General features: G+C 50.6%; 2 protein-coding genes across 6 annotated transcripts in view; one reads left to right on the top strand and one right to left on the bottom strand.

Moving 5' to 3' along the window:
- Window positions 1–15840, bottom strand: part of FIGNL1 (fidgetin like 1) — a 35025-nt gene extending 19185 nt beyond the window's left edge. Inside the window, exons 1-2 of one of the 4 annotated variants that reach the window (XM_081165158.1) lie at window positions 14969–15088; window positions 13433–13719 (exon numbers count right to left, since the gene is read on the bottom strand). The gene's annotated coding sequence lies outside the window, so the exon portion shown is untranslated. Of the gene's footprint in view, window positions 1–13432; window positions 13720–14968; window positions 15091–15568 lie in introns of those variants that run through there. The other 3 variants (XM_081165160.1, XM_081165161.1, XM_081165159.1) reach the window with 3 other exon arrangements.
- A 16-nt stretch (window positions 15841–15856) lies between these two features.
- Window positions 15857–16566, top strand: part of BLVRA (biliverdin reductase A) — a 28956-nt gene continuing 28246 nt past the window's right edge. For both annotated transcript variants that reach the window (XM_081165219.1, XM_081165220.1), the window contains exon 1: window positions 15857–16032. The gene's annotated coding sequence lies outside the window, so the exon portion shown is untranslated. The remainder of the gene's footprint in view (window positions 16033–16566) is intronic.

Genomic DNA, 16566 nt, shown 5'->3' with positions numbered 1-16566 from the left:
GATTAAATGAGAAGGGGGGGGTGAACCATGTACTCATTGGAGGGAAAGGTGGGATATAAATGCAATAAATAAGCTCTTTTGCTTCCCTGCTTAAGACACCTGGAGGGGCCGGCCAGAGGGAGATGTCCCGTGGCCAGCCTGTCATCCAGAGATCTCCATGGGGCTGCAAAACACGTCTGGGGAATTTCTAACACTTCCTGATCGAAAATGGTTCAAAACCGCAGCCATGCCACCATAGAAAAAATCTATGTCCACCTTTCAGCAATGCCAGTTGCAGAAACCGGAAGGTATTTTGAGCTTGGGAATAAGGGTGTTCAACCTCCTTAGAAATGAAACTATTTTGAAATGTCCTTTAAGTGCTTTCAAAGTCTCCCAATGGAAAGTGGCATTTTCATCAGCTAGCAGTGCACATTTTCCATTTGTAGCTCAAAACAATATAGGTTTTGTTTCTTCTTGCAATGGCACATCTGTACATTGCTAATAGGAAGTTGCCTCATGTTTACGATTATTCCACGTGGCCTTTTCATCAGAGGAGGCTACTGTTCCAAAAACAACCATTAAATCACCACTTTGAGAGTCCCACGGGCTATAACTCATTTACTAGGTGAACTGCTTTCTCCCGCGCCCTGGTCATCCTTTGGCCAGAAGGATCTCCTTCTGACAGATGAACGACCAACTAGAACTGCTTTTTTAATGTGTATGTGATTTTATACTATTTTATTTTGTTCTGAGCTTTTAAATTTTGTAACTGGTGTTTTTATCCTGTTACAGTCACTGTTTATAGTCATTGACTATAATAAAACGACTATACTCTACTCTCGCTCCCTCTCTTTTAAAGCTACAAATCAAAACACAGTCCTTTTCAATGCTTCACCCACTTTACGAACTATAAGCCCCGCAGGTTGTTGCTACAAGATTTTTCAGAAAGAAAGCTCCCCTTGTCAACTACAGCAACCTACTCCTGCTGGTTAATCACAAACCAAAATTGGAACAATTATAGAATTATACACACATAGATTATTTTAACTCTCTTTCTCTCCAGTATTATCTTTGGGATGAAAAATGAAACCATTTGCACCAGTTTTTAGTACTAGAAACTACTTATTCAGAAAGCATGCCCTCCTAAAAGGGTTGCAATCCAGAAAAAGTGGATGCTTAAATCCCACTGGTTCCTTCAGGGTGTTTTACAGGACTAACAGCTAATCAGTAGATGGATAGACTAAAACTTTGGATGCTTCATTGCTAGGGTACAACTTTTATTGTGAGGATAAAATTAGTAGGTGTGAAAGAAACCAACAAAGTAATGCTGAAAATCTGTTTAATTGCTCAATTACTCAATTGAGTAATTACTCAATAGACAAATAGACAAAAAAAGTTGTTTTATCTGTTGACAGTGCTAGCATACAACTTTCTGAAGATTATTAATAGTAGTTATTAAATTTGTATGCTGCCCTTCATCCAAAATATCACAGGGCGGTTCACAACATAAAGACAAAATGAGAACACAAAATATATTATAAAACAGAAACAAACCAATAATCCCCCTCCCAGAAATACATTTAAAAGGCCACAAAATGTTCAATCTATAACCTGGTTATAGAAAAACATTTTTGCCTGGCGCCTAAAGATATGTAATGAAAGGACCAGACGAGCCTAGAGAGGGAAGAGGAATCCTCAAACAGTGAGTCACCCCAGAAAAGGTACATTCTCATGGTTCCAACCTCCAGACCTCTTGTGGAAGTGGATCACAGGGTCATGGGCACAGGTGGGGGGGGCAGCTGGCCCCCTAAATCAAGTAAATAAATAAGAATACTTAACTGAAGTAGAAACAATAAGAATATTTGAAACTGAAATGCTCGCTGACGTCACTTGGATGATGCTGTTGGGCATTCTAGTGATGCAACTGGCAACCTGACTGAGCGTGGCTTTTGGCTCTACACCCCCTTATGTTGGAGAAGACCAGGCTTCCTCAAACTCAGCCCTCCAGATGTTTTGAGACTACAGTTCCCATCATCCCTGACCACTGGTCCTGCTAGCTAGGGATCATGGGAGTTGTAGGCCAAAAACATCTGGAGGGCTGAGGTTGAGGAAGCCTGGAGAAGAACATTCAAGACTTCAAGATGAAAGACAAGCAGTTCTCAAGTTTTTATAAGTTGCAAGACTCTGAAGCTGAACTATGGTATACCATGTGGAAGGAGAAGAAACTTAGCAAAGAGCAGTTAAAAGAGCTGAACGTAGCAGACCTAGTAAAAGAGGCGCAAATCTTTTACCAGGCCACAATAAAAGCTCTACTCATCTCTCTTGCTCAGCCAGGCACCACTTGTACCATAGCATTCAGCGCCTTGTGGAGAGTGAAGACCTGGTTAAGGTTGACAACGACAGGGGAGCATCTCAATGGGCTTTGCTTACTGAGCGTGCACAGAAAAACTGCATTGGGGAAAAAGGAGGGATTTGAGAAGGAAGTGCTGAAAAGATTTTCAGCAAGTCCAAGAAAACTTGCTTTAGTTTTGATTTTTTAAAAATATGAAAAGGGCACGTTCTTTGTAATTTTGCAAAATATACTCGTTAATTGCATGAAATGTACTTCCTGGTGTTATTTTTTTATTTAACTTCCTAATTCTCAAATAACTGAAGATTCTGACAGATTTTTCTGAATTTTGTTGTTGTTTAGTCGTTTAGTCGTGTCCGACTCTTCGTGACCCCATGGACCACAGCATGCCAGGCCCTCCTGTCCTCCACTGCCTCCCACAGTTTGGTCAGACTCATGCTGGTAGCTTCGAGAACACTGTCCCACCATCTCATTCTCTGTTGTCCCCTTCTCCTTGTGCCCTCCATCTTTCCCAACATCAGGGTCTTTTCCAGGGAGTCTTCTCTTCTCATGAGGTGGCCAAAGTATTGGAGCCTCAGCTTCACGATCCGTCCTTCCAGTGAGCACTCAGGGCTGATTTCCTTAAGAATGGAGAGGTTTGATCTTCTTCTCTCAAGAGTCTCCTCCAGCACCATAGTTCAAAAGCATTAATTCTTCGGCGATCAGCCTTCTTTATGGTCCAGCTCTCACTTCCATACATCACTACTGGATTTTTTTCCCCTGAATACTTGGGCTCAAAAGAAAGTACAGTGGTACCTCTGGTTGCGAATGGGATCCATTCCGAAGCCCCGTTAGCAACATGAGCAGAACGCAACCCGCGTATGCGCGTGTCGCTGCTTCTGCGTATGCCGTCATTTTGAGCGTCTGCGCATGCGTGAGCGGTGAAACACGGAAGTAACCCTTTCCGGTACTTCCGGGTCGCCGCGGGACGCAACCTGAAAAGACGTAACCTGAGCCGAACGTAACAAGAGGTATGACTGTAATTTAAAACAACTGTGGTTGAAACATTTCATTCCGAATCTGCTAGACAGAGACAGACAGAGGATGATGACAGGTGGGTGTCCTGCCTGCCCCCAACGTAAATCATGAGTATGCCCAAGTAGAGGGTCCTGAGCCATTTCAGGTTTTATAGGTCAAAACCAGAACTTTGAATTGAGTCTGGAAACTGACCAGCAGACAGAGCAGTAGGGCCAGGATCGGTGATATATGCTTAAACCATCTTGCCTCACTGACCAACCTGGCCACCGAATTCTGCACCAGCTCAAGTTTCTGAACCGTCTTCAGAGGAAGCCCCACAAATAACACACAGCATATATTTCTCCCAGTCTAGCAAAGGTGATCCTTGTGTGGAAAAAGATTTCCACATATGGATCTTGACTGACTTTCACATAACCTTCAAGGGGTAATGATCTACAGTGGTACCTCGCAAGACGAATGCCTCGCAAGACGAAGAACGCGCAAGACGAAAGAGTTTTCCGTTTTTTGAGTCGTTCCGCAAGACGAGTTTCCCTATGGGCTTGCTTCGCAAGACGAAACGTCTTGCGAGTTCTTGCGAGTTTGTTTCGTTTTTCTTAAAGCCGCTAATAGCCGTGCTTCGCAAGACGAAAAAACCGCAAGACGAAGAGACTTGCGGAACGGATTAATTTTGTCTTGCGAGGCACCACTGTATTTCATTCAGCACCCAAGAGTGCAAATGCAGGAAAATGAACATTTCACACTGCTTTATAGCATCACATCATTAGTCTACCAAGCCTTTATTTGGAATAACAATGGCTCTTCAAGTCTTCCCTAGCCCTCCTATCTGTGACAACAGGTTGTGTGTGAAGTCTGCACTCTAGCACTCTGCGCACCCAGATAAAGCCCACCACAAACACAAAAGCCAAAATTATATAAATAGCAGGGTGGATAAAAATTAATGTGTTTTCATGCGTTTTCTAAAACTCAGTCTAAGTTGCTTTTTTAAAAACCGTTTAAACACATCAGTTAACAAACATGGATACATATGCTATAATGTTATTGTTTTAAATAGCGTCTCTACCCCCATCGTTCAGCCCGGACACTGAGATCCAGCGCCGAGGGCCTTCTGGTGGTTCCCTCATTGCGAGAAGTGAGGCTACAGGGAACCAGACAGAGGGCCTTCTCGGTAGTGGCGCCCGCCCTGTGGAACGCCCTCCCATCAGATGTCAAAGAGATAAATAATTACCTGACATTCAGAAGACATCTTAAGGCAGCCCTGTTCAGGGAAGTTTTTAATATGTAATGCTGTACTGTTTTTAACACTGACTGGGAGCCGCCCAGAGTGGCTGGGGAGACTCAGCCAGATGGGCGGGGTATAAATAATAAATTATTATTATTATTATTATTATTATTATTATTATTATTATTATTATTATTAGTTAAATAAATTGTTTAAATTGTTATTAAGGAAATGATTATTTTTCTCCTTCCAATAAAGTACAGCAGAAAAGTTTCCAAACAGAAACAGTTAACTTATTAACACAATAACTTCATAATTATCTGTCTATGTATTTCTAATAGTATAACCAAATCAGCCATTTTTTATATAACTGTAAAAACTACTCTGAAAATTTATTATTCCAAAAATGAAACCTTCATCTGGTTGCAGATATTAAGATTATACCAGCAAGAATGAGTCTTGCTGTAAAAAAATGATTTAAATCAAGTCTTACTGACTAGTGATTTAAATCAAGCCCCCACTGGCCACAGTCCACAGAACATATTGGAAATCCCTTATGGCAGCCACTGGCTTCTAAGGCCTACCTGTCCTTTATATTTTGTACCTGGCAAGCCTGATCTCAAGCTCTCCACTTCTAAGCTGCAAGTGGTACAAGGGGGAGCTACAGTTTCAGCTCATCATCCTTCACTTGTGTGTAAAACTGAGTGAACAAGCAAACTGTAAGCGGGACACTGCTGAAATCAACACACCTGCATCTACAGGAATTTGAGATCTGCCTAGTGTGGCACAGTGGCAGCGTTCTTCTCTGCCCTCCCCCACCTCACTGCCATGGGCCTATTACAGATGAAGGGGAATGTATTTTCCATAACCACAGAGGAAATGTAAACATTCTGTTTGGTTGCAATGAAGTATGGAAAAAGGGAGTACTGTAGAAGAGAGTCTGTTTTAGTCTATTCCATGCCTTCTCTACCGCTACAAAATTTACAGATCCCTTTCCCCCCAAAAAATTTAATACACATTGTCAGAGCTGCTTCCAGATCCTAGCTCACAGAGGATCACGCTAGCCAGCGATCATTAAGTAAAAGTCTTTATTGAGTTACAGTTTCCATTCTCAAGCTGCTGCGTGCAACTCTACGTCTAGTGGTTAGATCGGCGAAGCTCCGTCTGAGTCTCCGCCCCTTGTGCACCAACTTAATATCCTAGCCCTGCTCCACCTTTTCCACCTGACTGTTCTCCTCTGGATCCCTCTGCCCCCCGGGGTTTCTTCCTTCCGGGATTCTTCTGACGCCGACCCCCCGGACCCCCCTGTCTCCTTGCGCCGGGCTTTAGGACCTGGCTCCCTTTCCGGGCTGCCTACTGCGTCACTCTCCTGTGCATTTGAACTTGGCGCGCGCGCCCAACCTTCCACTTTCCGTCTGACCATTTCTTCGCTCCCCGATGGAGGTGTGGCCACTCCTGACTCATGCCCTCCCCCCTGTTGTGAGCTGCCAGCGCTTGATCCCTGGCGCCCTTCCTCCTCCCTGCTCTCTGGCGGTGACGCTGGTCCCGACTTCCAACTGCTCCCCTCTGAGTCCCCTCTGGCTCTATCTTCCTGGGGTGTCCCCCTAGGCTCCCCCCTTGCCCTGGCCACTGGTGCTCCTTTCTGTGAATCTTCTGATTCACTGGAAAGACTCGGAGATCTCGGGTCGTCGTCATCACTCATCTTTTCTTCTGCCTCCTCCCCCTCGCTCTCTGTTTCCTCCCTTGCCCTTGCCTCTGCTCCTGAACCCCTGACATCCATCCCCCCCTCGAAGCCCCCTCTTCCCCCCTCCCCTCCTCCCGGTGCGGGAGCTGGGTGCTGCTGTGTCAGGGGGACGAATGTCGGATACAGTTCGCTTCCCGTGGCGGGCCTCCATCTGAAGTCTTCCGGTTCTTCCTCCCTGCTCTCGTCGACGACGGTCACCTCCGCTTCCATCTCTGTGCCGCCGTGCTCGAAACCCGGGTCGTCCCCGAAAACGTCCATGTCCGTCTCTCCCTCGCTTCCTCCTGGCGGCGTTGCTCGTCCTGGACCCTCCAGCCACTTTCTGCGCCACTGCTCCTCTGGTCTGTCGTCCCACCAATACGAGGGTTCTGAGGCAGATCCCGAGGGTGACCCCTCCGGGGAACGGGCGTCTCGTGTCGGTTCCTCCTCCGAGTCGAACCCCCGGAACGTGCTGGCTGAAAGCGTGGGCGTGAAAAGCCAGTCGTCGAAAAAGTCTTCTGGCATTGGCCTATGTGGGAAGAGGGCATGAAACTCTTCTTTGAGCAGAGGTTCGTCCAAAGCGTAGCCCGGCACCCAGCTGTTGGCACTGGCCGGGGTGCCCTCCTTGGCGAGAAGGTATTCTACCCCCTCTTCCCCCCATCTGGAGTCCAAAATCTCCGTGACTTCGTTGATGCGCTCCTCCTGTGCCACTCCCGCGTGCCCGGTTCTCTCTCTGAGCGGACTCGGTGCCGTGCCTGGTTCCTGAAACCTGTGCGGTGCCTTGTAGGGAGTGAGCACCGATCTGTGGAACACCGGATGCATCCTGGAACCCTCCGGAAGCGCCAGCCTGAAAGCCACCGGGTTGACCTGCTCCTCGACTTGGTAGGGCCCCAATTGCTTATGCCCTAGTTTCTTCTTTGCCAACGACCTGGCCGGCACTGCGTGGGCTGCTAACCAGACCCAGTCTCCCACATGGATCTCTTCTCCAATCCTTCTGTGTTTGTCCGCTTGTACCTTGTATGCGTGTTTGGCCAGCTCCAGGTGCCGCCGCAGTTGATTGTGGACCTCCTGCAACTCCGACGCGAACGCATCTGCTGTCTGCGGCTCCCCCTCCCCCATTCTTTCCAGTCCCGGGAAGGTTCTGGGGTGCCTCCCGTTGTTGGCGAAGAACGGCGTGACCCCCGTGGACACGTGCTTCGTGTTGTTGTAGGCGAACTCGGCGAGAGGCAGGTAATCCACCCACGTCGCAGGCTGTTGATTCGCATAACATCTCAGGTACTGCTGCATGATGGCATTGACCCGCTCCGCTTGCCCGTTGGTCTGCGGGTGTCTAGCCGACGCCAGGTTGATCTTGACGTTCAGGAAACCCATCAGCTTCTGCCAGAAGTTCGAAATGAACTGTCGCCCTCGGTCGGACAGAATAGACCGCGGCAGACCGTGAACCTTGAACACGTGGTCTATGAACAGTTTGGCGGTTTGTGGCCACCTTCGCACACGGAATGAAATGTGCCATCTTGGAGAACAAGTCCACCACCACCAGCACGGCCGTTTTGCCCCTCGAGCTGGGCAAATCCGTGACAAAGTCCAGGGCCACTCTCTCCCATGGTTCGACCGGAGTTTGCAGCGGTTCCAACAGTCCGGCCGGCGGTCTGTGCACCGGTTTGGCCCTCTGGCAGGTGTCACACCTCGCTACGTAGTCCGCGACCTCCCCTCTCATTCCGGGCCACCAGAAGTCTCTGGAGACTAATTCCACCGTCTTCTCCTTGCCAAAGTGCCCGGCAGTGGGCGCGTCGTGCAGCTGCTGCAGTACCTTGGCGAGAAGTTCGTCTCCCGGCACGTAGATGGCCCCTTTACGGATGAGCAATCCATCTCGCAGCTGGAACTCGTCGGTCGCTGCCGTGCCCCTGTGCACCTCTGCCATCTTTGCTTGCGCGAAGGAGTCATCCTGCAACTCTCGTCTCACCGCCTCCAGGTCAACTGTTGCCGCAGCGCACGCCCACACTGTTGGTGCGAAGATGTGCATGGCGGCCGCTGGCGTTGCCTCCTCCAGATACTGCGGCTTACGGGAGAGAGCATCCGCCATGATGTTGGTGTCCCCCGGGACATATTCTATGCGGAAGTCGAAGTTCGCAAAGAACTCAGCCCAACGTATCTGCCTCTGGTTCAGGAACTGTGCCGTGCGCCAGTGCTCCAGATTCTTGTGGTCCGTGCAGACCTGCACCGTGTGCTTGGCGCCGATCAGGAAGTGCCTCCACGCTTTGAACGCTGCATGAATGGCCAGCAACTCCCTGTCCCAGATGGTGTAGTTCTGTTCGGACTTGCTGAGCTTCCTGGAGTAAAACGCTCCCGGCCTCCAAACCCCCTGCGGGTCTTTCTGCAGCAGGACTGCTCCCACGGCTCTGTCCGACGCGTCTGTCTCCACCCTCATCGGCCTGCTGGGGTTGACATGAAGCAGCTGCTCTTCCGACGCGAAGAGACGCTTGAGTGCCTGAAAAGACTGCTCCGCCTGCTCTGTCCAGATGAACTTCTTTTTCTTGGAGCTGAGCGTGTCCGTGATGGCCGCTGTCTGCATGGCAAAGCCTTTGATAAACTTGCGATAGAAGTTCGCGAAGCCGACAAACCGTTGGACCTCCTTCCGGTTGCGTGGGCTTTTCCAATCCAACACTGCTCGAACCTTGGCGCTGTCCATGGCAAGCCCCTTGTCAGACAACTTGTAGCCCAGGAAATCCACCTCCGTCACGTCGAATTGGCACTTCTCCAGCTTGGCGTAAAGCCTATGCTGCTGTAGCCTGCTCAGCACTTCCTTGACGTGTCCGTCATGCTCCTGCTGCGATTCCGAAAAGATCAGGATGTCATCCAAGAAACAGACGCACGTCTTGTAGAGGAGCCCCGCCAACACGTGATGCATGAACGCTTGAAAAACGTGGGAGCCATTTTGCAATCCAAAAGGCATAACTCTATATTCGTAGGTGCCCAGGGGCGTGAACATGGCTGTCTTCCACTCATCTCCTTCCCGCATGCGAATGAGGTTGTACGCCCCTCGCAGGTCCAACTTGGTGAACACGCTGCCCTTCCGTACCTTTGCGAGGAGGTCGTCGATTCGGGGCATGGGGAAGTCCGATGGCTTGGTCACACTGTTTAAGATGCGATAGTCCACCACAAGCCTCTTTTGGGGCGTGTCCCGCTTCTTAACAAAGAATACAGGACTGCCCCCCGCCGCCTTGGACTCTCGGATGAAACCGCGCTCCAAATTATGATCTATGAACTCTTTGAGTTCCTGCAGTTCGTCCTCAGACATGGAATACAGCTTCCCTTTGGGCAGCGCCGCCCCCGGCAGCAGGTCAATTTTGCAGTCATATGGTCTGTGGGGGGGTAGCCTGTCTGCCTCCTTCTCGCAGAAAACCTCCAAAAATTCTGCGTACTTGTGGGGAACCGCTTGCAGCGTGCCTAGCTGCAGCTGTGACTCCTCTTCCTCTCCTTCCTGCCGGGACACGATGCAGTGTTCAGCACAAAAGGAAGAGCCGAAGGTCAGCTGCCTCTGGTACCAAGCTAGCGTTGGGCTGTGCTTGTCCAGCCAACTCATACCCAATACAATGGGCGTGTCCGATAGTTGAGTGACGTTGAAGCTGATGATTTCCCTGTGATTCCCAAGTCGCATCACTATTGGTGGCGTCTGCTGCACCACTTGCCCCCCTAGCAGCTCCCTGCCATCCACCGTGACAACCTGCAGGGGCAGCGTGGCAGGCAGCAACTGTATAGCGTGCCGGTCGACAAAGTCCTGCCCTATAAAGTCCGCATTGCTTCCTGAGTCAATGGTGATTGGGACGTCCATGGTGATTCCATTGGGCAGCTGGAGCGATGCGGTGAGCCTCACTACTGGTTTGGGCAGGAGGGGGTCCATGGGCTGTAAAATCTCTGGGGACTGCTTCACTGACACGTCTGGCTGGGCCCCAGTGCCTCTTCCTCCAGCCAGACTCCGTCGTTTCCCTGCTGCGTTGCTGCAGTTACCATTGCTGAGACTGCAGTGTGCTTGTGGAACCTCCGGGGACACTCTTTCGCCATATGCTGTGGATCATCGCAGATGTAACACTTCCTGTTCCCTCTAGGAGGCTTCGCTTTCACTGCTGCCGGTGCTAGGGCTCTGGCTGCTGACTGAGCCCTTGCACTTCCAACCTCCATAGGTTCCGCCCCTCCTCCTGGCGGAGGCGTGGATTGCGCACGCGCTGCTTCTCTGGGAAGGAAGGAGGAGCCCCTGGCTGGTTCGCGCCCTCCACGCCCTTCGTCCCTGCTCCACGGACGTTCTTCCAGCCGCACCCCCACCGCCAGCGCCCTCTGAACGATCTCCTGCGTGGTCCGGGGTCTCTCCCCCCTCGCAATTTCATCTTTAACCGAGCCGTGCAATCCCTCCCAAAACAGGTCTCTCACAGGAGCCGAATCTCTGTCCCATTCCAGGGCACTGACTAAAGCGAAAAAGCGGGCATGGTACTGCCTTACGCTGGCCCTCCCTTGCTTCAGTCCATGTATCTGCTGCCGAGCAAGATCCACGTCAATGCTTGATAAAAAGCACCCATCCATCGCTTTAATAAAGGCATCCGCATTTTGGAGCGCCGGATCCTTATCCCTCCACAAATTGCGCAGCCATGCTTTAGCATCTCCATGCAAATGGGACATGATGAATCCCACTTTCTCTTGCTCATCTCTAAAGTCTTTGTTCAGCAGTTGCAGTGCACACATTACATCTGCTCTAAAGTTGGGGTACTGTTGCAGGTTCCCATCGAAGTGAGAGACCAGACCGCCTGTTCGTCTCCCCAACCCAATTCCCTCCTGTTTGGGTGTCAGTTGCCCTTGCTTCGTAAGCATTTCCAACCTGACCTGGAGATCCCTGTAGGCTGCAGCTGCCTCCTCCTCTCTCTTCCTGGATGCAAGAGCCTCGGCATTCAGTTGTGACACTGCTTCTCTGAGTTCCGCTATCTGCTGCTCAGCCGTCATGTTGTCTGCCGTTCGTGAGCTCGCTAGTAGGCACCCGCTTTCTCTCCTCTCCTTGAGGCCGTAGATGCCCACAATTTAGGAGACGGAGCTTACTGTCAGAGCTGCTTCCAGATCCTAGCTCACAGAGGATCACGCTAGCCAGCGATCATTAAGTAAAAGTCTTTATTGAGTTACAGTTTCCATTCTCAAGCTGCTGCGTGCAACTCTACGTCTAGTGGTTAGATCGGCGAAGCTCCGTCTGAGTCTCCGCCCCTTGTGCACCAACTTAATATCCTAGCCCTGCTCCACCTTTTCCGCCTGACTGTTCTCCTCTGGGTCCCTCTGCCCCCCGGGGTTTCTTCCTTCCGGGATTCTTCTGACGCCGACCCCCCGGACCCCCCTGTCTCCTTGCGCCGGGCTTTAGGACCTGGCTCCCTTTCCGGGCTGCCTACTGCGTCACTCTCCTGTGCATTTGAACTTGGCGCGCGCGCCCAACCTTCCACTTTCCGTCTGACCGTTTCTTCGCTCCCCGATGGAGGTGTGGCCACTCCTGACTCATGCCCTCCCCCCTGTTGTGAGCTGCCAGCGCTTGATCCCTGGCGCCCTTCCTCCTCCCTGCTCTCTGGCGGTGACGCTGGTCCCGACTTCCAACTGCTCCCCTCTGAGTCCCCTCTGGCTCTATCTTCCTGGGGTGTCCCCCTAGGCTCCCCCCTTGCCCTGGCCACTGGTGCTCCTTTCTGTGAATCTTCTGATTCACTGGAAAGACTCGGAGATCTCGGGTCGTCGTCATCACTCATCTTTTCTTCTGCCTCCTCCCCCTCGCTCTCTGTTTCCTCCCTTGCCCTTGCCTCTGCTCCTGAACCCCTGACACACATACATATATACTATATATTTTATAGTTTTATCTGTCTATTTTTTTGCTCTCTATGCATATTTATGCGTGGCTTTCAAATATTAATTGTTGTAATAGAAACATCTTGCATAAAAGAATTTGATAATGCACAACATTGCTTTCACTAACCAAGGATTGATGGCCTCTGTAGTGACTGGAATTTGACATTTTAGAGAACTAGTGGGCCAAATACTCTAGAAAGTGCTTGTACCAGAACCTCTTTTGAACACTTCTGGCTTTGGCAAATAAACTGAGAACTTCAACAGCCTTTAGCATAGCTCCTCTTAAAAGCAGATACGAACAAATGACTGTGACTAACCCAAGAATCCAATATTGCAATTTTAGGAGACGGCTTGTAGAGAGCAAATGAGCATGTTGCAACTGGGGTGGGGGGAAGGAAGCCAAACTCATTGTTGGGAAGGAATCAACAAGGCAACCCCACCAGCAATCCCTTGTTCAGCGGGTTCTCACTGTATGGAATAAATTGGAGAGAAATGAGAAAAACCAGGGCCTAATACAGTATATGTATAGTGCCTCCACCTACCAGCCTCATAATCCATGAAAACAGGGGTGGGGCTTTTTTCTGCTGAGGGCCACATGCCCTCAGGGGTAATCTGTTAGGGGCCACATGTTGTGTTGTGAGACAGAGAAAACCATACTGGATTAACTAATCTGAAATAAAGACCACCTTGCTTTGTGTTTTGCCATGGTCAGCTCCGATAAGAATACTCAAACCTATGCAGGGCTACTCAGAAGCCCAGCTGTGGCTCCTAGAAGTTGTCAGCACGCGGCACCAGTCACACTCAGGAATGGCTCTGACTGGCTGGCTAAACCAAGTGAGGGTTCCTGATGGGTCTCAAACTCTCAGTGAGTTAAGGATGGAAGTGTGACGTTAACATATGAGAGTGCTGGAGGTGAAATAGTTAAACGGGGGGGGGGGGGTGGTGGAGTCAGAGGGACTATAAGACCAGCTCCAGGAGGGGTGAAGGGAAGAGTTTGTAGGGAGTTGGGTGGTTGGTTGGAGTGGGAGTGAATTGGGATAGAGTCTGTGGGGAGGTTGAGTTAGTGTAGCGAAACAAGCTGAGTCAGGAACAGTTAGGAGCTAGGAAGAGAAGTAAATATCTGAGGTGGTTTAGTGAGTGAGAGCAGGTAGCGGAATTTATAGGTCTGGATAGGCAACCCATGATTGTAATTGACTGATACTGTTTATGAAACCACACACTTGTTAAACTGCAATAAATAGAAGTTTATATTCCAATTTAACCCTGACTGGACTCGGTATTTTACCTGCTAGGGCCTGGGTGCTGGCAGCAGGAAATAAAGTAGTGGCACAGGGATCAACAGATGGTGAAACATCCGGGGACCCTGTGTGATCGCCACAGGAAGCATGCAAAGACTGGCTCCAGCAGATTGAGTGCGCAAGACCAATAGTGGATCCAATGGTCAAGAAGGCGGTTTCTGTGCATGCTGTAGAAGGAAGTGAGGGACAGATGGGGCTTGTCCACCTGGGAAGGTAGCCAACTGGGGAGAAGCAAAACTCTGATCCTAAACCACTGCTGCCTTGCAGAAGATCTCTGGGAGAAGAAAAGGCAAAGAAATAAACGCTGTACGAATTTGGAGTGGAGTCCCTAAGACAGTTGGACGGTGCTTTGTATTCTCCTTCTGGAAACTCCTGCAGCCAAGCTGGTGCCAAACATATTGCTCCGCTTTCATTTGGACCACATCAGCAAGGCCAAGAAAAGGGGTTTTGTCATCTGAGCAGCCTAGGACCTCCAGACCCACTGCTCAGGCCTGCACTCTGAGGAGGTCACTTTGGCAGCGAAAATAACATGGGAGGCAGCAGTTACAAGCTGTGACTCTCCAGTGGTTTGGCTTCACCCCCGGAGGCACACCCATTGTCTCTTGAAACCAAGGAAGCCTAATTTCCCTAGGCAGAGCTAGCTGCTCCAGCACTCGAAGGGGCACACATGCTGTGTACCCAGGGGCGGGGCTAGCCGTGGAGGGGGGGAGGTCAAGCGTCCGGGAGGGGGGGCCGCCCACGGCAAGGGTCCCAGGGGGACAGCACAGCGATGTCAAACCCGCCCCCGCTCAGGGATGACACCTGGGGTGGGCCACACCTACTGCACAGTGCTATTTGCTGCCCTGACTTATCCATTAAACTCATGCCTCACAACTGTGGACTTCTTGCAGTGTGGTCCTTTACAGGATTTACTCAAACTTAATCCTACCAATCTGATAGGGCTTACTCCCTAGTAAGCATGTTTAGTTTTGCAATCTGAGGCTGGAAGGCAATTTCTGCTTACCTGGGAGCAAGCCCCCATCCTCAGTTACTTCTGAGTAAACCTGTATAGGATTCTGCCTAGACTAAAAATGCCCTTCAACATATGCAACTGGGAATGACATATATACACAGAAGGGCATTTTTTTAGTTTAGGCAGAATCCTATACAGGTAAGTCTGTGCATGCGAGCGTGCTCTCTCCCTCTGTGTGTGTGTGTGTTTATATATGCATGCACACTTCTTCAGATACACACACATTGAATGACATTTTTAGTTTATGAAGAACTCTATGCAGGTTTACTCAGAAGTAAGTGAAGATGGGTAAGTATGTATGTATACGAGTCGTGTGTGAGAGATTAACAGCATTTAGTTCCAAGTGACGGCACAGCAAAGCTCGCCCACCAGAATGGAAGCATATCCGAGTTTACAAATACACTGCGAAGCGCCGCGGGACACCAAGGGCGGCAGACTAATTAAATATAAATAATACACGTCCAATTTTTCGCCTCTTAAAAGAGTCTAAAACCAGAAGGAAGGCACAAACCTGGGGCGGAGAGACGCTGCTCCCCTGAGGGCCGAGAGAGGCGTCCGGGCCGAAGCCGCGCGGCGGGAAAGGGGCGAGTCACGCTGCCCGCCGGGGCGCCGCCATCTTGCGGCTCCTCCCCGCCACGGAGGAGAGGCTTCCTCGGCCCCCGGCGGGCGAAGGAGGGCCGGGCAGGGGCGGGGCGAGGCCGGGGAAGCGAGGCCTCGGCCGCCCCGGAGCACAAGCGCGGCGGCTTCGGAGGGAACCTGCCCCGCTCGGCCTCTGGGTAACTTTTTCCAAGAATGAATTTGTTGTTTTCGTTTTTATTTAGAAAAAACCAAGCAGAGGCAGATCATTGTAGGAGAGGCTGGTGCCGCTGAGATTGCCAGGACCTTTGAACGGCTCACGGAGAGAGTTACTTAATTTTTATGCCAGCAGCAGCAGCAGCAGCAGCAGCCTCGCTTCAGCAGCAGTTGTGTACGGAAGAGTGGAAGGCGTGCTTTGCATAATCCACTAGACCACAGCGACTCTCATATCGATCTGTGCATCTCTTAGATAGATAGATAGATAGATAGAGAGATAGATAGATAGATAGAGAGATTTGCATTGTGCATGCCTTGCCTTTGCATTATCCGGGTGAGGAAAGCAGGCACGTTCAGGGGACGGAGCGTGTCGGGAGAAGTTGCGCCCCAAAGGGGAACTTGCGTTGCAAGGAGTTGCACATTGCACGGCCGGCTTCAGTTTCAGGCTGCCTTGGCCGGCGATTCCCACGGAAGGCCCTGCCCCGTGTCTGACACCGGGCACCAATCGGCGCCTGCCGGCCCTCCTGATCCCCTCCCCGCCGCTTCCCTGTCTCTTTCCGCCCTGCCTTTCTCTTGCTATGCCCGCCTCTGGCCTCCTTCCAATTCGGGAGGCGGCGCCTCGTGGCGGCGGCAGCGGCAGGAGGGACCTTCCTTCCCCGGAGTTGTGCAAGCGGCTGTGAGCAGCGCCAGGAGGCCAAGCCGGTTTTGTGACTGCACCCCGCACAGTGGAGCTGGCAGTTGAGTTGTGTAAGCAGTATCTGCAGAAAGACAGAGGAGAGAAGGGTAAGCTCAAACCAGCCCTTCTTTCTCATGTGGAATTTTAAAAAGTGGGGAAGGAGGAGATAATGTTGCTTCGGGTCCATGGTTGATGGGACTCTGTGATGCCCCCCCCCCCGCTGGGATGGTGCTAGGTGGGCGGTCATCCCTGCTAGCAAGTACCATATCCCTGTCGTTTTGGATTTTCCAGCTGCTGATGGTAACATTGGTTATTCTGAATGCTGGAAGGTTCAGGGAAGATAAAAGACAGTGCTTCCCCAAACAGCACAAAGGCAAACTGCAGAACTCCCTCCTGCAAGAAGCAGGGATGGCACCAATTTGGATGGCTTTAAAAAGGATGAGACAAATCCATGGAGAGAGGAGGGCTATCAGCAGTTACTAGTGGCTAACACCCCAGAGGACAGGATCACACTTCAAAACGACCTTGACAGATTAGAGAACTGGGCCAAAACAAACAAGATGAATTTTAACAGGGAGAAATGTAAAGTATTGCACTTGGGCAAAAAAATGAGAGGCACAAATACAAGATGGGTGACACCT

The sequence above is a fragment of the Podarcis bocagei genome (genome assembly GCF_964188305.1).
Source record: "Podarcis bocagei genome assembly, chromosome: 12".
NCBI classification, from domain to species: Eukaryota; Metazoa; Chordata; class Lepidosauria; order Squamata; family Lacertidae; genus Podarcis; species Podarcis bocagei.
The sequence above is the reverse complement of the archived record's forward strand: the minus strand, read 5'-3'. Positions and strand labels throughout refer to the sequence as shown.